General features: G+C 36.9%; 2 long non-coding RNA genes across 2 annotated transcripts in view; one reads left to right on the forward strand and one right to left on the reverse strand.

The window, feature by feature from the left end:
- LOC110345012 (uncharacterized) overlaps window positions 1–20,845 on the forward strand; it is a 382,083-nt gene that overhangs the window by 245,702 nt on the left and 115,536 nt on the right. The gene's annotated exons all lie outside the window — the stretch shown is intronic.
- The window catches only part of LOC110345013 (uncharacterized), a 37,613-nt gene continuing 30,363 nt past the window's right edge, over window positions 13,596–20,845 (reverse strand). Inside the window, exon 3 of the long non-coding RNA XR_002388041.2 lies at window positions 13,596–13,843. This is a non-coding gene — a long non-coding RNA (uncharacterized LOC110345013). The remainder of the gene's footprint in view (window positions 13,844–20,845) is intronic.

The raw sequence follows: 20,845 nt of genomic DNA on the forward strand, positions 1-20,845 counted from the left end.
CTAGGACTCTTAGGACACCTTGTGGTAAGGTCGTGAGGTGATTAAAAAGGTAGCAGGTATTTCATAAATAATCTAATGACTTTAATTCCATTTACCCAATCAAAAAATGCTAAGAATAGTGATACTAGGACAGCTACTAGGGTTATGTTAGTCTACATCACTCATTGTTAACTGAATTTTTGGAGAAGGTTGATTCATGTTGAATTACCTTATTTCTAAAATCATGGTTGGGAATAAATAATCACTATTATTTCCTAATAGGCCTAAAGACTTATGACATCCTCAATCCTTACTTACAGAATTGGACAGACTATGTTTGTAAGAAAGGCAAGCAAGGTGAAATTACACAAGTTTAACACCCTTTAAAATTCAGACCATTGTGATATAGTGTTAAATAAGCTTGTGGTACACATGCTTAGCAGAAAACTGGAAACACTTTATTTAACTTCATGTGATGAACCTGTACATTATTAATATTTATAAATTCTAACATTAAATTAAATGAAGTGAGGTCGTTAATATGTTTCCAAAGTGAAATTTAAATTGTGTTGATGCTTCTTTAAAGGGTATTTCTCACTGTTAGAAAAGAACTTCTCAATGGGGCCAAAGTTGAATTCTAGTGTCCAGATATTTCTGAGTGTGAAAGGCAGTTTTAGACATTAGTTTGTTTTGGAATTGTAGAGCAAAACAAAAAAAAAGTATCAATTAATTTACTTTATTTATTTATTTATTTATTTATTTTTGGTATGGGGCATCGAACTTGGGACCTTGCCCTTGCGAGCCAGGCAGTGGCACTACTAAACTAAATCCCCAGCCCTAAAATTCTTTAATTAAAAAGTTACAGTTGTTTTTCTTAGCAAAGCAAATATGCTGTCATAGATTGTAGTGGAGAATTGATGTCCCAGGTAAAAGCTAAGAAGTTGAAGTTTGCTATGAAAATATATTTCTCTTTAATAAGATCATTGCAAGTAGATTTCATTTATTTAACAGGTATTTGTTGAATGGTTAGTATATGAATAGCACTGTGTCATTTGCTAAAACACAGCAAAGAAACTCAGGACATGGTTGTTACCTTTCTTCATAAGCATTTTGAAAATAAAGCAACCTATTCACTCCAAATAATTTATTTAGCAAGGTACAATACAATTTTTTCCATATTCACCATATAAGTTCAATTCAAGCAAAATTACTGTCGGGAAAGCAAAAGCTGTTGTTTTGAAAGAAAGGAAGTGAGATTCAGTTGACTTGTGAAATGGATGGATTTGGGGAGAGGTGAGAGACAGCAATTTAAGCATCATAAGCAAATATTTACAGCAGATAATAAGCAGGATGTGTGCAGGAGAAAATGACACTGGAGGGACAGGCGTGGAGATCTGTGTTGAGACATAGGGGAAATTATGGTAGGTAGGTTAAGGCCAGAAAATTAATATCTTTGAAGGACAGGAAATCTGGACTTTAGTTTCAGACAAAGGGGAGCCACTGACATTATATGGATTGAAATTAGCATTTGGAGAAGATAAATCTGAGAGCAGAATAATATATTGGTTGGCGATGATGTAAAATGTATTATGTTGTCAGAGAGGTTTCCTTGGTTATAATTTCCTCTTTACAATTTGCTGGCTATGTGATGCCAGATAATTCACTGAACTTTTCTCAGCTTCCAGAAAATAATCTGTAAGATCTGTATGAATTTAAGCAAGAAGGTCATTGTTAGATTTTTTTTTCAGATTTACTTCCATTTCAACTTAGACAGAAGACCAATTATAAAATTATACTATTAAGCCAAGTGTGAGTTAATGATAGTCTGGGAAAAACTAATGATTATCTGGGAAAAAGGAGAGGAAATAAAGGTCAGAGGGGGCTTCTTTTTTGAACTAGTTGATCCTTGAGAATCACAAATAGAAATAGGTTAGTTCAGTGAGTTCTGGTGCAAAATAATTAGAGAAATGACAAACTCATCTGGGTATATTGGCTATGATATGACAAAAAATATCCAATTCTACAACTTAATGTAAATGAATAAAATGTATTATTATGCCCTTAAGAATAGTATTGCTTCAGATGATATGCTTTTCTATTTCTTTTGCGCTCTTTTCTCACAATGACCTATTTCTTGATCCTATTATCTATCTTAGATAATACTTGTCTTCGTCTCATTCATTCTCTCCATACACTTCATATTTAGCCACATAAATTACTGCTACAGACTTATAGAAGGTAATAATCAGCAAAGAATTGAGTTATACACATCCAAAGGGCTAGAGGAGCAAATAGAATGTTTAGCTACTTTACATCATTAGTTTCATGTCTTTCAGGGAATTTTATAATCTTTTTTTTGTTTGTTTTTTGAGGTGCTGGAGGTTGATCCCATAGCTTGATGCATGCTAAGCAAGTGCTTTACCATTGAGCTATACCCCAGCCCCCAATTTCATAATCTTTATGTAGGAGACTGGGAGAAAGCCAATAGGAAGGAGCCAAGTATTTTGTTATGACATTAATATACCTACAAGATTCACCCACAATAGATTCAGGAGAATTTGATAATTAGATAACATTTAAGTTTAAGAAATAAAGGAATTATAAATTTAGTTATACTATCTGTGTGGTATGAAAATGGCTCATGGAATATGGTTTTCTGGCCAAAATTTGTAGAACTTATAATTTGAGAGCGATTCTTCCTGAGTCTTTTAGGGAGCTCGACCACATAATCCAAAAAGCCTATGAGATAGACATGCTTTTGTTTTTCCCATGTCACCATCCTTGGGAGTCAAATCATCACTTCCTTTATCAGTGGGTTTAGTTGATCTCACTGTCTTTCAAGGAGCTCAGATTCAACCCTCTCCATTTTTTAAAATTAATTTTTGGTACATTTTAGGTGTACAATATAATGACATTGATCATTAGAAATTTGCACCTTTTCATAATCTCTCTTGGTTCTTATTTATCCCCCTTCCCCTGCCCTCCCTTCAACCCCTCCACCCCTCCATATCTACAAAGACTTTGTTTCCATTTTTTTTCATTTTCTCATATTAATTCCATTCCCTTCTTTTCTTTCCCCTACCCCTCCCACTTCCTTTTCCCTTTTGCCCCTTCTCTTCCTATTTCACATTATCTGTTATACCTTTTAGTCATTATTTACTCAGCCCTCTGCAATTATACCAATCTTTAAAAAAAATAAATATGATCATGGTACCCTTGCTCCAAAATGCAATTGGATCCTATTAGTTCCAACACAAAGTACACATTCCTTCATAAATCCCTACATGACATGGCTCTTGTTGACTGCTATATCTTCAGCAGTTGTCACTTTTTACACTCATTTACTTTAGAATTCATCTTTGACAAAACCATCAAACATTGACAATGGCTGTTTTGTCTTCATATTGACCCCGCTGCTTAGACAGTCCCCAGTGGATCCTTGAAACCATGGATAATGCCAATTACGAATATAAATTTCTTTTTCCTTCACAAGTTCACAGAAGATTCATTCTTACCACAGATTGTAATAACTTCAGCATAGTGATATTTTTCTTCTTGTATTAAGTTGAGAATTTTCATCTTTTCATACAAAGAAAGTGCATCCTAACTCCTCTATGGCATATTCAATTGGCAGCATCACTGCTCTTTCACTTTGGGGCTATCATTAAGGTAAGGGCTACTCCAACACAAGCACTGTGATTCCATGACAATTGATACGATAGCTGAGTTGTATGATAAATGAGTAAAGGGTGTGTAGTACATACACTGGATACACTGGCTAAAGGCCTGGTTCATGTCCTGGATAGGATAGAGTGGAATCTCATCACATTACTCAAAACAGTGCCCAGTTTAAATTTATTAACTGTTTCTTTTCCTGGAATGTTTCATGTAATGTTTTTGAAGCACGGTTCATTGAAACTATGGAAAGTGAAACCACAGATAAGATAATCTACTGTATTTGGCATATGGTCAGCTCTCAATAGATGTATAATTAATCCATAAATGAATAGATATTTTGTGCAATGTACCATCATAATTATTTTACATATAAAATTTTATTAATCCTCATGTAACATTTTGACATATAGAGTCCCCAATCTAAGATAAAGAAACAAATTTTGAGAGAAATTAACTCGTTATAAGGGTTATATAACTAACATGTTGCAGAGGTGGAATTCAATCTTGTTATTCTTAATTTTAATATTCATATGCTGTCAACATATTAAACTAATACAGAGAGTAGTGAAAATGAAAGACTGAATTACAAATGTACGTAGGGGTTGTGTTTATATGGTAAGAACTTCTTAGTTTAAGGTTGGCAATTTAAAACACAATTATTTTGTTATGGAAAAAGAAACCAAGAGTGTAGGAGAGGGGTAAGAAGTGTGTTTTGACATGTTTGACTTACCTGTTTTTCATGAAACTTTGCATTTTTAATGTCTGTTACACACATATGACAAGGCCTTTGCAATCTTGTAAGACTTTGCAAGATGGTATAGTCAGCATTCTAAAACATCCTGCCACTTTTGTATCATGAACCAATTCTTGTTCATGGCCATGATTAATACCCAATGAGCATATTTCCTATATTTTTGCTTTTCTTTTTGAAAGAATATATATACACACACACACACACACACACACACACACACGTATATATACACACATAAGATCAGGAAGTCAACACATTTTCTATATTTCTATGTTTAGAACAATGTATTTATAATCATTTTATTTTCTCAGTTCTTCTGTAAGCTGATTCTATCAATTTGCCAGGAAACATTATATTCTTCACTGGAATGGTGGCTTTAAAAACTACAGCTGGATTTTCATTGTATTGGTTCACTTTTCATGAAGTTTTATTTTATTGTGCATTATTGTACATTGATATACAGAACCTATTTTAAGTAGTACTCAGTTTAAACTTCATGCATTTTTCTAAAAAACAAGAATTTTGAGCTACATTAGCACTGACAGCTAACAGTTCTGTTTTGCCAAGGATGCCAGTTTTTCATTTCATTACTTGAAGATTTTATTGTGCTTGCCCTTATTCATTTAGGAAAAAATGAAATGTTAAGTAAAAGTTAAGTAATAAGCATAGATCTCATAAACTTTAAAAATTGAGACAAAGATTGAAATAATTGACTTTGTAAAAAATAGTGAATTTTTAACCAGTTCAGTATTCAGATAATTGTGTGCTCAATTATAAGGGAAAAACTTAAAGAATATGTACAAAATTCTGGAAGTACACTGCAAAAGTTGAGTACTGCAGTTTTATTATAATATTTAAATTTTATATAGGTTGATATATACTTACAAGAACTAAAATATGCATTTTAGTAATTTCATTTTTCATTATAGGAAGAAATCATAATTGAAAGGAGAGGCTCCTTGTACTGAATTTCTCCTTTGTCCTTTAAACTGTTGATCTTGTTCAGAGTTTTGGTGATTAGAAGAAATTAATCACTTCTTCTAGGTCAGATGCACAGCATACTCAAGTAGAAATGTTTTGTTTCTATACATGATAAACACATCTATCTAGAATTCTGAAATATTCAGCCTTTTTTAGAGTTTCTGTGTATGTATGTTCAAGATGCTCATAGAGAAATTACTCTAAATTCTAGCAGCAGAATATTTAGAAAAGTTTAGTAATGAGATTTTAGTGATTTCATTCGATTTTTGCTATTAGCATGTCCATGGATCTGCACTTTACTGAGTACAGTCTTAGCAAAGTGCTAAATTCTGGACTACTATATCTTGATTTGGCTGCTTCAAGACCATTTGGTCAAGTGTAGTTCAGTTATTCTCCTTTTTTCTGAAATGCTGTCACACAATTCACTCATGTATAGGAAACTGAAGTGAGCTTCTTTTGATTCAGTTTGGTCTCTTTCACTCTCTGACAAAAAAAAAAAGTACCCAACATTGCTTTCATCATGTTATTATTTTGCTCAAAAGAGTCCAACCCATTCCAAATCTCAAGGTCTGGATATTAATATACCCCATCAGTTCCTCCCTCCTCATTCCCTTCCTCACAAGTCTCATTTTTTATTATTCATTTACTTTGTTTCATTAATGAAGTCAAATTCATTTTCTTGGCATATTCATATAATGTGCCTTTAACATTCAGAGGGAGAAGAGGGAAGGAAAGGGTATTACGAAGGGGATGAGAGTTCTACCTAACTTATCTTCCAGAAAGTTTAGTGTTTCTGTTTTAATATTTAGATCTTTAATCCACTTCAATCTTATTTTTGTGCATGGTGATAGGTATGGGTCTAGTTTTAATGTGTGGCAGGTTGAAATCCAGTTTTTCCAACACCATTTATTAAATAGGTGATCTTTCGTCCAGTGAGGATGGTTGGCTCCTTTGTCAAAGATGAGGTGGCTGAGTATGTCTGGAGTTGTTTCTGCATCTTTTAATCTGTTCCACTGGTCCTCAGGTCTGTTTCTTTGCCAATACCATGCTATTTTTATCACAGTGGCTTTGTAATAGAGTTTCAAGTTGGGGATTGTGATACCCCCCGCCATGCCTTGGTTGCCTAGAATTGCTTTTGTTATTCTAGGTCTCCCCTGGTTCCAAATGAAATTTTGGATTGTTTAATCTAGTTCTGTGAAATATATTGTTGGAATTTCAATTGGGATTGCATTAAATCTATATAGCAGTTTTGGAAGTATGGCCATTTTCACTATATTGGTTCTTCCTACCCAGGAGCAAGGGATGTCTTTCCATTTTCTTATATCCTCTTCAATCTCTTTTTTTCAGAGTGCTATAGTTTTCAGTGTAGAGATCTTTTGCTTCCATTCTTAGATTAATTCCTAGGTATTTCATTTTTTGGATGCTATTGTGAAGACACTGGCATAGGAAAATACTTTGTGAGCAAAATCTCAGTAGCATGGGAACTAGCACAAAGAATCAACAATTGGAATCTCATCTGCACTGCAAGAGAAACCACCAACAGAGCTAAGAGACAACTTACAATGTGGGAAAAAAATTTTATCAGCTGTCCTCAGACAAAGGACTATTATCTAGAATATATTAACTTGAAAAAATCAGACCCACCAAATTTAAAGACCCAATTCAAAAATGGGCATCTGAAATGAACAGACATTTCTCAGACAAAGAAGGAAAAGCAGCAAATAAACATGAAAAAATGTTCAACATCACTGGTCATTTAAGAGATGCAGATGAAAATAGCACTGAGATTCCACCTCATCCCAGAAGGAATGGCTGCTATCAAGAAATCAACCAAAAACAAATTTTGGCTGGGTGGTGGGGAGAAAGGGCGGGATTATTGGTGGGGGTACAGACTGGTGCAACCACTGTGGAAATCAGTATGGAGATACCTCAAAGAACTAGGACTAGAGGTCCCATTTGACCCAGCTATTCCCCTGTGGGGTATCTTCCCCAAAGAATTAAAAGAATCATACCACAGTGATATATGTACACCCATGTTTATAGTGGTACAATTTGTAGTAGTGAAAGCTTGGAAACAGCCCAAGTGACCATCAATTGGAAACTGGATAAAGAAAATGTGGTTTTTTAATAAAATGGAGTACTACTCAGCCATCAAAAATGAGAAATTAGAGACATTTATAGCTAAGTGGATGCACATTGAGGTGATACTCTTAAGTGAAATAAATAGGACACACATGTATAAATACTGAATAGTTTCTCTGGTGTGAGAAACTGAAAGTGTAAATATGGACTAAATGTATAATAGGTAATGTGATGTAGGAAGAAAAGGGGCAAAGGGGAAGGAAGTGGGAGGGCTAGGGGAAAGGATAGAAGGGAATGGGATTACTATGAGAAAATGGAAAAATAGGAACAAAATCTTTGTAAATAGGAATGGAGGGGTTGAAGGTAGGGCTGGGCAAGGGTGAAAAGTAAGACCCAAGAGAGACTATGTAAAGGTGCAAATTTCCAATGATGAATGTCATTATATTGTATACCTAAAATGTACCAATGATTAGAATGAATAATCGATAATGCAAAATAGGAAGAAAAGGTCCAAAGGGGTAGGGGTAGTGGGAGGGGCAGGGGAAAGGAAAGAAGGGAAAGGAAAAATGCTGAGAAATGGAAATAAAGTCCTTGTAAATAGGGTAGGGTGGAGGGGGTGAAGGGAGGGCTAGGAATGGGGAAAAAATAAGAACCAAGATGCATTATGTAAAGGTACAATTCCCAATGAGAAATGCAATTGTGTTGTATACCTACAATGTACCAATAAAAGAATTTAATTAAAAAATACAAAGAAATGAGAACAAAGCAGGAGGCAGTACAGTGACTTTGAAATAAACTTAAAGGCTACTACCCAACACAGAATGATGCTATTAGCATAAACACATACAGACCACTGCAACAGAACAGAGGGCCTGTAATTCAACCCATACATCTACAGCTAACTGATTTTCAAAAAAAATGCTAAGAACATGCATTGGAGAAAGAACAGTCAGTTCAATAAATGGTGCTAGGCTATTCTTTTCATGTGGCCATTAGGGCTGACTTGCATGTCTAATAACAGAGGATGACTGATAGCCACTGGTTGTATCATTTGGTCAGCCTTCTTTGTAGTGCTTTTTCTTTCACTAATGCTCTGTGCTAATCCATAATGTATGTGTGGATTTTCTTAGCTTGTGAGCTTCTCAGAAGATCAGTAAAGTGCACTTCTGGGTGTTTCTGGGTAGGCCATGAAACTGTGACTTTTGGTGATATATCTAGTCCCTCAATCTTTCCTCTCTGGTCCTGCTTCCAGTGACCATAAAGGAAGAAACTATGGTCCATCGCAGTCTTCTGTCATGATATTCCTGCCATGGAACCAGCTGATCAAAGGCTTCTGAATCCATGAGCTAAATAATACTCTGTTTCTTTAATTTTCAGGAGTGAGGTATTTTGTTTATCAAAGGCAAAGAAGACTAATACAGAAAACTGGTACTGGGAGTGGGGCCACTGCTATGACTATAACTGACTATGTGTTTAGAAGACTTTGGAACTGATTTGAGTGATGAGTTCGGAAAGATTTGGAGATGTGGGATAGAGAAGCCCTACAGTGCTATGAGCAGAGTCTAATGGATGATTCTGGTTTCAGCTCAGAAGAGCAGAATGCAGATAGGAATGCAGACAATAGGGACCAGTTTCAAGAAGTTTCATGTAGGAACAAGACCCCAGTGGAAATTGGACTAAAGGCCATGTATGTTATTCTCTGGCCAATATATGTATATATTTTGCTTGTGTATGAACACTATTCAGAAGACTGAGATTAAGGGTGGTGGACTGATATGGAAGAGGAAATTTCAAAGCATACTAATATTAATATTGGCCCCTTTACCTGGATTTATAGTGAGAATTGGGGTCAAAAAGCAGAGCAGAAAAAATTGAAAAACTTAAACTTGATTAAAAGTAGCCACATGTAAATTTGTGGCTAAAGAAGTTATGCTTACTGAAGAGATTAGTGCCATTAAAAGAAACCAGGTTATTACTAAAGGGAAAAGAAGGATGTCTGGAGGGTATCCACAATTCAGCAAGATCCCACTCATCATAGGATCAAGACTACAAAAGTTTTCAATTTTTCATTTGAGAAGACAATACCTGAGAACCTTGTTGGCAAAGAATCTTCTAGAGAATTGAATCCTCAGGATTAATTTCACTGCCCTCAGCCATTCAGGCACTCAAAGGCAGCTGCAGCCATGGTCCAAGGGGCCTGAGTACTGCCACCTTAAATATTTGATCTTGGCATTGTCAATGTGATGCAGGTTTTATTAGCAAGAAGAGTGGAAGAAGTGAGAGCCATGGAGTCTTCCACCTAGATTTCAGAACAAAGCCTGGGAGGCCAGGCAAGGAGCATCTGAGAGGGCAGTGCATGAAACTTTGAGAATGAAGCCAAAAGTTCAGTGGAGAGTCCAGGAAAACAGGGATATCAGTATAATGGAATATCTACTGAGGAAAGCTATCAGACTTGAGTGAGTATAGCCCCAAAGTGAGCAAGGCCATAGGAGTGGGGCCACCCATGTCCTTTGAAACTCACATTTTACTACTATGTATCCTGGATATTGGTCACAGACCTACAGCATGCAACGTTTTCCCTGTTCATTTTCAGCCTTGCTTTGTTTTGATTATTTTCTGTCCCTTATTCATCCTTTTTTGGAATAGGAATTTTACCTTGTGCCGTTTAACCCTAGAATTATGTAACTTGCTTTTGATTTTTAAAGAGACTCACAGGTAAAAGTTTGTCTTGTGGCTCAGAGAAGACTTTGGCTTGGACTTTTGAAAATGCTGAAACTTTTGAGACTTTTGCAAAAGGATTACTGTGCTCCCTATTGTATTACATATAGTTGTCACTTGTTAAGTGGAATTATTAACTTGTGTTTGTGTTTATTTAGAGATTAAATGTGTTTTCAGAAAGTGTTTCTGGCAGTCAAATTGACAAAAGGTAAAATATGGTGATTAAACTAATTGTGTGAACTTAATTTGTTTAGGAGCTACTTAGTGGATTGGTAAAGCACATTTCTCTGTGTGTGTGTGCGTGTGTGTGTGTGTGTGTGTGTGTGTGTGCGCGTAAGCTGTGCAGACATGACTATAGATATTATATATGGTCACTTGTCCCTTCCTTTCTGGCATTGTTCCCCTGCTCTGCTTCCTGGCTGCCATGACACAAGCAATTTTGCTCTACCATGCCCTTTCTACCATGGTGTTCCTGCCATGGAGCTAGCTAACGATGAACTGAATTCTCTGAAACCATGAGTAAAGTAAACCTCTCTTCTTTTGAATTGCAGGTGTGAGGTGTTTTGTTCAGCAACAGGTAATTTGACTAATACAGCATAATATGTCTTCGTATTTCTTTTTTTTTTTTGTAATATTGTATATCAAACTCAGGACCTTGTGGTTGTGAGGCGGGCACAATGCCACTGAGCTAAATCCCCAGACCTGTCTTCATATTTCTTGTTCACTTCATTTTTCTTGTTTACATACCTGTGACTTAGATTTCCTTACCCTAAAACTTTCAACATTTTTTCAATATTTTCCCTCCATTTACCACTTACATATACATATTATAATATGTTGTGTGGTCTGTATAGACACACATATACACACACAAATACACCTTTGACTACACATCTTCCCACATAGTGAATGACCAGACTCATGACACTGATAATTTGGAGGATTTGCCACAGTATTCTTTCAAGACCAAGCCTGAGAAGAAGTGCATTCACATATCTAAATGGTGCATTTGTGAACCATGCTCAGCTATTTTATCTTATTTCACATCTGAAAAGAGTACAGCATGGTGAGGTCAGCTGTCCAAGGTTATATATAGGAGCATTGACAGAGCTGGAATCTCAAACTCATTAATCTGATGGTTTTTCTGGCTTTTCTTTGGTGAGATAATCTTCTCTGCCCAAGTTATGTTATAATTTAATCTTACTAGCCTTTGGCCTAGGAGGGCCAGTAGGGACAGATCCTGGGGAGAACATGTCACTTTGGCAACATCTTGAGTAAAATGTAGTACTTGCTTCTCCTTTAAAAGGTTAGACAGGGGAAGGGTGGTGGCCTGGTTTTGCAGTCTTGAGGGTTTAGGGCAGTGATGGTGAACCTTTTCGAAGTTTCAGTGATAATAAACAGCCACCTGCAGCACACATGTCATTGGTTTGCCACCATTGGTTTAGGAGAATCTTAAGATTTAAGACATGGAGTCATCAGCACATATGTGCCTGTATCATTTGTTGGAGTCTCAGTCTTTCACATCCTGGTCTCTGAGCTTGCCAAAACAGACTTAATTTTGTTGGAACTTAACTGTTTCTGGAGCTTGGTTACTCTGACAATGAAGTCCTTTGCCTAGTCCTCCATTTTCTCTGTGCTTTTGCTACGAGAGATGGGAGTTCCTTGTTATAGTATCCAGAAGGTTCCCTGGCCTTTACACTTATATTTTGCTGCTCATCACACTACACTGAAGCTTGTGATATCCTTTTCAAAAGCACCAATAGTGCTTAACAATGGCCACTGAATTCCATTGTCCTTAGAGTTAATATTCTCTGCACATTTCTTAAATGCTGGTATAATCTGTATCAACTAATATATTTCCTTACAACAGTATGCCTTCCCAGTTTAACAGTAGTAAAAGCTTAATAATTACAGCACTTTTGTATGCCTAAAGACACTTGAGCTCTAACTTCCACGAGAAATGGGATCCTTATTGCTATCCAGATGGTTGGGTGATCCGTCTCCAAAATCTCATTTTAGAGTCAACTTGAATAGACTACTCAGCACAAACTGTTATAGTTCATGTTCTCTGGAAACCGAGATTAGTATGCAGGACATTTATTAGAACATGCTCATGAGTTTTATACCTGTAGAAGGAAACAAAAAGAAAGATTGGATAGAGGGAGAACTTGAACGGTGATATAATTCAACAAAGGCTTTAGCTGATGTCAGGAGAGTTTTGGAGTTGGGCTGGCCCTATAGAGTTGTCCAGTGTTGAGGATAGGGAAGTGGCCCCTTTTAGGAGCTACCACTCCTGTCCTTGATTAGTCAGTGAATGCAGGCACCATCCGGAAGAAGTCATGCCCTTGAATGAAGTATTTTGTTCAGCTGGGGCAGTCCCCACAGGGCTAACATGTATGGGTTATCTTACTCAGGCAGCTGGTAGAGCAGCCAAAAGAATGAATACTTCTCCTGAAGGAGGATCTGGGCAGCATATTTTAATATGTAATATATTTATATTTTAATACAGAAAATTCAATGGAAATGGATGAAAAATTATTTCCTTCTGAACTGTAGTTTCTTATATGGCTGTTAGCCTATATTTGAGGATGATAACCTCTAATTTCAAATTTAGTATAACACAAGAAATTAACACATTCAATAGTTTGTGTGTTTTATGCTCAAATCTATAAAAGAAGGCACAGTTGATTACATGGAGAAAAGACAATCTAGCTAGTTAGAGGTATTTGTTTAGAAATAGTTCAGAAATCATAGTGTTTAACTATGGTACCAACAAGACAAAATCAGTTGCTTATAACAGCCAAACATAGAAAAAAGGCATACAAAGATAAATTATTAGGTTATTTTTAACTTAGTAAAGAATCTTCAGTAGATATTTTTAAAGTTTTATGTTTTTCTTTCATTGATCATTGAAGTCCTTCCTCCAACTTCCTTGCAGCTTTAAATTATATTTCTCAAACCAGTAATCTGGTTCAGTCCTTGCCTGACTCCAGACCTTACAAGAATTTTACTTACCACCTGAATCAACTTCTCTTATAGCCAGCTTCTCTTGCCTGATTCCAATAGCTGCTGCTAGAAGGCCAGTGTCAACAAATTGGAATTGCTTAGAATGAATTGTACGACAGTTATTTACTGTAGCTACAGATGGTGAAAATGTTTGAAATTAATAACTCAAATTTGTTTACCAGAAATCCAAATGTTTACATTCAGATTTGTATAATTATTTTAATGTACCAGGGGTGACATTTGCCCTTCTTCCTTCCCATTTATGCACACTGTAGGGCAACTGGGTCCATTTTAACGACAGCCAAAAAATATGTTTCCCATTTTGCTGTATTTATTTTTAAAAAGAAAATGACTATGGTATGGGGGACAAGGGAGTTTGGTATATAGGAGGCTTGAATCTGTGATGAGTAAAATTAGGTTTGTATGTAGAATAGAACAGACGGTCGCACAGGTACTTCTTAGCTGAGCAAACATAAATCCCTGCTTTATTGTTTCATTTTATTTTTTCTTACACAGGTGAAGATTTTGTCAGTTCTCAAATGCATGATTACAGTAGTTAATAACCAGAGTATGATGCTTTATTAGATATTTTCCAATATCAAAGAATCCTTCAGTCATTCTTAGTCAAACTTAATTCTTTGGTTCCTGTAAGAAAGAGGCAGAGAATTAATAAAATTAAGAAACATAGAAGCCTGCAAGCTGTTTAATTTTCACAAAATTAAAAGGAATACACAACATTTAGATACTAGGCCGGTGTTTCAACCCTCTTATTTGTAGGATGGGCATCTTTTCAATGTGACTATGTAGAAACAAATTCTCAGTGTCTTAAGGAAGTTATGCCCATTACCAGGCATCTTCCAGGAGAGGTTTACAACCTCTTTTATTGTAGAAACCATTAACATGAGGATGGCCAAGTACTACCTCACTATTTCCCCAGAGGAACGTTTGAGGGGGTCTTGGCTGTTCTCTCTTAGCAACATTAGACAGCATGTTAGAAATTTTGCAACCATCAAATACTACTGCTATAACATGCAATTTTTAAAAATTAAATGTGATTTTTATTGGGGTAAAAATACAATAACATGTAATTTAACTTTCTCAGAAGAGTGCACACAGATTTTGATGTAACTTATTTGGGAATAATAGTAATTAATAGTCCCAATTATTCTTGTCTTTTTTCCTCAGATAAGAATAGTATCTGTAGTAGATATTAAGAGGACAGTTCATCTATACATACTATGGCTTTTTATTAAGAATCTGTTGAAATAGGAGCCATGGAAAATCTAGAGAGAAGTACACTGATATACTATTTGTCAAAAGTCAAGGTCAGCATCAGAGACTTTTACTGTATATGTGCAAATCTAAACCTCACAGCGCTTTATGCAAATGAAAACGTATATGTCTTATACATAATTTATGTGCGTTAATATATTGATATGGTTGGATAAAAAATTCTCTTGAGAAAAAAGGAACTCAAACTTTATAGTTAAGCATGATTTAATAGAAGGGTTTGTCTGGCAGTCTCAATCATGGCCTCATCTTGTAAGGGAATAATTGAGATCTCTTTCTGTCTTTGAGCTGGGCAGGTATTGCAGCTGAAATAGCGTACTACTGGGAAATAAAGACACTAACTTCATTGTGAAAGAGTTATAAGAAGGCCTCATTCAAAAAGTGTGACTCCCTGAAATTTCCAGGAGGGGAAGAGGAGACCATTTGGCAGATTTTAGCAATAAGAGAGAAAGGAGGGGAAAATGAGAAAATTCTTTAAAAATCAGCTTTGGGGGATTCCTGTGCTCTAAAAGAGAGACTATCCTAAGGTGGACACTGACTGATATTAAAATAACTTATTTTTTATGAAGGTCAAATATGGCTAGGTTACTTGTGCCATTAATTTGTGACCTGGTCACTAGCCTTAACTTCACCATAAGATAGATCTGCTAGTGATATCCTGGAGAAGGAAGCTGACAGCCTTCACCTGGCTCTCTTCTAGACCCTTTACTTGTTGGAAACTAGGAACTAAAGCCTGCCACTGATTGGAGTTTTATTTTTTTTTCCCCAGAGCGGGTGAGTGACCACAGTTTTCAGCACATTGGTTCGTAATCCATTGCATTCAAAGACTTGGCATGATCAGAGGGAGTTGAAATGTGCTGAAGATAGGTAACAAGAATCCACTGACCATGTGGATGGTCATGTGATAGAATCCCCACTGACATGTGCTGAACTGGTGCACTCTCTGACACTAATAGACTGCTGGGATCCCCAGATTTTTATACCACTATATTTAGGAAAATAGAAGTACCTGCTCCCATTTGTAACTGATACACTTTTTGTACAATTCTCATTTCAAATGCTAACTATGGAAGCCGCTAATGCTGCTCACATAAGATGGCTGAAGTCTGTAAAGTTTACCTTTGGAGCTTGGACTCTTAATTTGTCTCCTTTACATATAATTTTATGTACTTCATAAGGTAAATGTGTTAGGGCATAGGTCAAGATTTCTCATCTGTTTGGATTTGATAATTCTTTGATGTGTCTGTGAATGTGTGTTGAGGGGGGAGCTCTCCCGTGGGCTGTAAGGTATTTAGAAACATCTCTGGCCTATACTCACTAGATGCCAGTAGTGCTCTCTCCAAGGAGTCATGGAAACCAGCACTCTCTCTAGACACTGTCAAAGATCCCTTGGGAACAAAATCTTTCCCCAATGAGAACCACTGGTATAAGTAACAAATAACTTACCCACACATATAGCACACCATTTAGTTCAAGTATTTTATAACATTTAGACACTAACAAGATATCCATAAACAGTTTCATAAGGACTCATCTGCTTTTTTGTCTTTCTACTTTCAACTTCAACTCTAGGAGAGATCATAAGACAGAGATCAACTTAAAATCAGCTCTCTGCATGCCTGAGAGAATTGCTCTCAATTACTGTGGCTTTTGGTGTTACTTACATTTTACATGGAATGGTTTACTCAGTCTTACTCTAGTCTCCAGTCCTCTGTATACAATCAAAACGACCTTCTGGCTTTTACATCTCAGTTTTAACGAGCTTTTATTTATCCTCAGGCTCTCCTTATCAATAGCCATGCAAAAGGACTTCCACTGTGTGGCTGGAAGACTTAATGCATCACACTTGCTAATGGCTTCTGGTCCATCAGTATATTATTATCCCAATTACCACCAGTGCAAGTGCTAATGACAGGACCACTGCCAACTACTTGGGCCTGCTTGGCTCCATTTATCTGATCTTTGACCTAGCAGTGAGGATCCCTCTCCCAAACTCCAGCAAACTTTCCCAGACTATTTCTACTGCCAATTGTCATGAGTTGGGTGTTCTGGAAGACAATGCTGAGATAGAATGTGGAGTAAAAGATTTTATTAGGAATTAGCAGTAATGAAGGTAAGGGAGAAGGGGTACAACTGTACAATGTGAGAGGGAACTGTGGTGGGGGCTCCTCAAAGCCAGGAAACCCTGGGCGAGGCCAGAATGAACACTGCTCCTTTGAATTGAGCTTGGTCAGGCCTAAGTTCTGGGACATCTTACTCCCTGCTCAGTGTCCTCATGCACGAGTATGGGAAAGGTCACAGTTTCCTGTGAGTCAGCTCTCTGCCTCCTAATGGCCCTGAAGGAGCTGAGCACTGAGTATTGTTGACCACATTCACCACAGTCAGCAGAAGTCCTTCCTTAAAGGGGATTGTGACTGGGAATCTCCAGCCTAGCACATTGAAGTGTATTCTGTTTTACACAAGAAAACCCAAGACCACATTGGCCGTCATTATTAAAACCTACTTGTTTTTATTCTACTTTGTTTTTCAGAATCTGTGAATAGTGATTTAAATACTGAAAGCAGAAATGATTGAAATAAAGAACATCTCTGGCCAATGCACCAGCATACCACCAGCTTCTCTTAGCAAGTACATCCTTTCTCATGGGAAGTTAGTTTCTTTCTTATTCCCCTTTTGTGTATTGGCTTTTGGTCCCCCCACCCCCTTTTTTATCATTTTTTGGTTCTATGGCAATTTGGCTAATTCATTTTTATAACTCATCCTCATTTTAAAAACAAGTCTTTTAAATAAAATCAATTTATGGCCACTGGTTCTTTTAGTCTACCTCACCTCATATCAGTCATCCACCCAGATCACCTACTTCCCTGTCGGTGCTGACTTATTGTGGATAGCTATTCTCTTTGGCTGAGAGTGACTGATTTTCAGATTGGCTTAGCCATATCATGGCTCCATTTCTTCTCTAACATGTCACATTTTCTGATAATTTCCCCATGCATATTATTCTCAAAATAAGTTTGGAAAAGAAATGGAGGCCTCCTAGCCAGGAGTGGTTTGGTGAGGAGCAGAGCCTTGGGGAGCCATCAGCGCTGCCCCACAACCACCCACGGCTGGGGCCTCCAGACTGCGCCTGTGGCCTCCAGAGTGTGCCTGTACCTAGATCCACACTGCTGAGGCACAGGGGCTCATAAAGGCCATTGTCCTGAGCTCCAGAAGATAAAGCAGAAGTAAACAACAGAAAGAAGATCTCTCTCAAGCACTGTATCTCCTCCATTCATATAAGGCGTTCTCACTGGAAGTATGGAGTACATGTCTTTAATCCGTTGAGAAGGTTCTGTTCTACTTCTAGTCTCCTGATAGCTTTTACCACGAACAGCTGTAGAATTTAGTCCAATACTTTTTCTCCAAGTAGTGACAGGATCATATGGCTTTTTTCTTTCCTCTGTTAAAAATGATGACTTTTGGGGGTGGATCTTCCAGTGCTGAACCAACACTGCCATCCCTATAACAAAACCACTTTCTACATCCTGCCAGACCTGACTTCTAATAGTTTGCTTTGTTAAACAAATTTCTACCTATGTTCATACTTTTTTCTTCTATTATCTTTATCCAATTCTAGGATCAGCACAATGTTGATTTCCTAAAATGAGGGGAAAAGTGTTCCTTCTTTTTTCTGCTTTAATTATTTTATATAATTTATCAGTTAAAATGTATATGAGCCTGCTGTTGTCATATAGGTAGGTTTTCAGGCTAGGAATATACTTTCTTTAATAGGTGCTATTCAAATTTTATATTTCCTCCAGAGTTAGTTTCATTAATTTGTCTTCCAAGGTACTTCTTAGAAGTTGTCAAAGTTATTTCAAAAAAGATTTTTGTAATATGCTTTCTTTATCCTTTTAAATTCTGTAAAATCTGTGGTAATGTCTTCTACATCTTGATATTGTAATTTAAAAATGTATAATTGATATTGTGTAATAGGAAGAAAAGGTCTAAAGGAGCAGGGGAAGTGGGAGGGGTAAGGGAAAGGAAAAAAGGGAAAAGAAAAAATATGAGAAAAGGAAAAAAATGGAAACAAAGTCTTTGCAAATAGGGAAGGGTGGAGGGGGTGAAGGGAGGGGAAGGGAAGGGGAAAATAATAAGAACCAAGATACTCATGTAAAGGTACAAGATCCCAATGATGAATGTAACAGTATTTTATACCTGAAATGTACCAATAAACTTACTGGGAAAAAAAAAAAAGAAAGAGGGCCTCTTTCAGGCTCCTTGATGAAAATTGAAGCCCACTGAAAATGTGAAGAGAATCTCTGCAATAAAGGAACACCAGACCACGGTAGTTGGTAAGTTGGAGGGATCACCACCTCCCATGAGAAACTGGACGATCTTCAGAGGAAGGGCAGCTGGAACCTGCAGTAGAACCTTGCAGAGTTCAACCCTGCAGGAGATCAGAGAGTTCAACTTGGGCCTTGCAGGCAGAAATCAGCCTGAATCTCTAGGGTATGCTACAGGCTTGCTGAGACTAATTTACTTTGATCTGTACACTGTGGCCATGTTGTCTATTGTGACAGCAGAGACATACCCTGAAGGAGGCCCTTCATTTTTATTTGTCCTTCTTAGTACAATGAGATTGCTCCAGAATCATTAGAGGCTCAAAACCTAAAGACCAGCTATATCTGGAAGACACCTCTGAGAGCCAATCATTCCATAAGGGTTCTAAATACAAGCAACAAAAATACTTACAAAAAGCATTTTTGAAGTATCAACCTAGGAATTTAACCAAGAACAGTACCAACAACAAATATAGAAATGAGAAGACATCTAAGCAAGGCACAATCCCAGACTTCCAGCTCACCAAAAGCAAATTCTGGGGGAAACAAGGTGGAAAAGTTTGATAAACAACCACCTGGACACCCTGAACTGATAGAACAGGAAGTAACAGAAGAGATGAATGAGGTTCTACATAAATTCAAAACAGAAATAATTTCCCAGATAACTACAGATATGGTGAGCAGAATTAAAGACATGATTAGAGACTGTAGAACAGAAACAGATAAAAAAAAAATAGATGAGTTCAGGACCATGATGGAAGCCATGAATGCCCAACATAAGAAAGAAATGGAAACCATGAACACCCAACATAGGAAAGAAATGGAATCTATGAAACAGATTCAAACAGATATCCAGGAGATTAAAAACTCTATTGAAAGTATACATAGCACACTGAGCCAATCTGAAGATAGGATATCAGATATACAAGACAGGATGGCACTCAGTGACCATGAAAAGAGAGATCTCTTAAAAATAGTAAGGGACCATGAGAAATCAATCCAGCAGTTGCTAGATGATGCAAAGCAAAATCATATAAGACTGATAGGAGTCCACGAAAAAGCATGAGAAAGTAGAAATGACATAAAATAACTGTTCACAGAATTAATGACAGAAAACTTTCCAAACAGAGCAAAAAGAATTTGACATACAAATAAGTGAGGCATATAGGACTCCAACTAGCCATGATCAAAAAAAAAAAATCTACACCTAGACATATAATAATCAAGATTCTGGAAACCCAACAGAAGAACAAAATACTACAAGCAGTTAGAGGAAAGAAACAAATCACATGCAAAGGAAAGCCCATCAGAATCACAGCAGACTTCTCAACACAAACCCTCAAGTCAAGGAGAGCCTGGAGTGAGGTATTTCAAGCCCTAAAAGAAAACAACCTCCAAGCTAGATGGATGTATCCTTGAAAACTACCTTTCAAAATTGATGGGGAAATAGGATACTTCCATGACAAAGAACACCTGAGGAACTTCATGAATACAAACCAGCACTCCAAACAATTCTAAAAAATATCCTAGAAGAAGTCAATGAAGGTCACAACTCCATGAGGCCCAACAGAGCAAATCCATCAGGCAAGGCAAGAAATTAAAGGGAGAAGAGGAAAAATAAAAAACAGTCAACAACAGAAAATAACATGACAATGATAAATCAATACATATCAGTTATATCCATCAATGTTAATGGCCTCAACTCACCATTCAAAAGAAACAGACTGGCAGAATGGATTAAGAAGCAAAATTCAACAATATGCTCTATACAAGAAATGCACATAGTTCAAAAAGAAACTCATAGACTGAAAGTAAAAGGATGGAAAACAGTTCTCCATAGGATAGGAACCTGGAAAAAAGCAGGGGCAGCTATCTTATTGTAGAGAAAGTAAATTTCAAAGCAAAACTAACTAAGAGAGACAAAGAAGGTCACTAAATCCTTGCAAAGCGAGGCCAGGGATTTAGCTCAGTGGTGCCGCTACCTGGCTCACAAGTGCAAGTTCCTGAGTTCAAATCCCTGGTACCAAAAAAATCC

The sequence above is a fragment of the Heterocephalus glaber genome, unplaced genomic scaffold (genome assembly GCF_053883595.1).
Source record: "Heterocephalus glaber isolate CG9 unplaced genomic scaffold, H.glaber_assembly_v1.0 deba00000818, whole genome shotgun sequence".
Classification (NCBI taxonomy): domain Eukaryota; kingdom Metazoa; phylum Chordata; class Mammalia; order Rodentia; family Bathyergidae; genus Heterocephalus; species Heterocephalus glaber.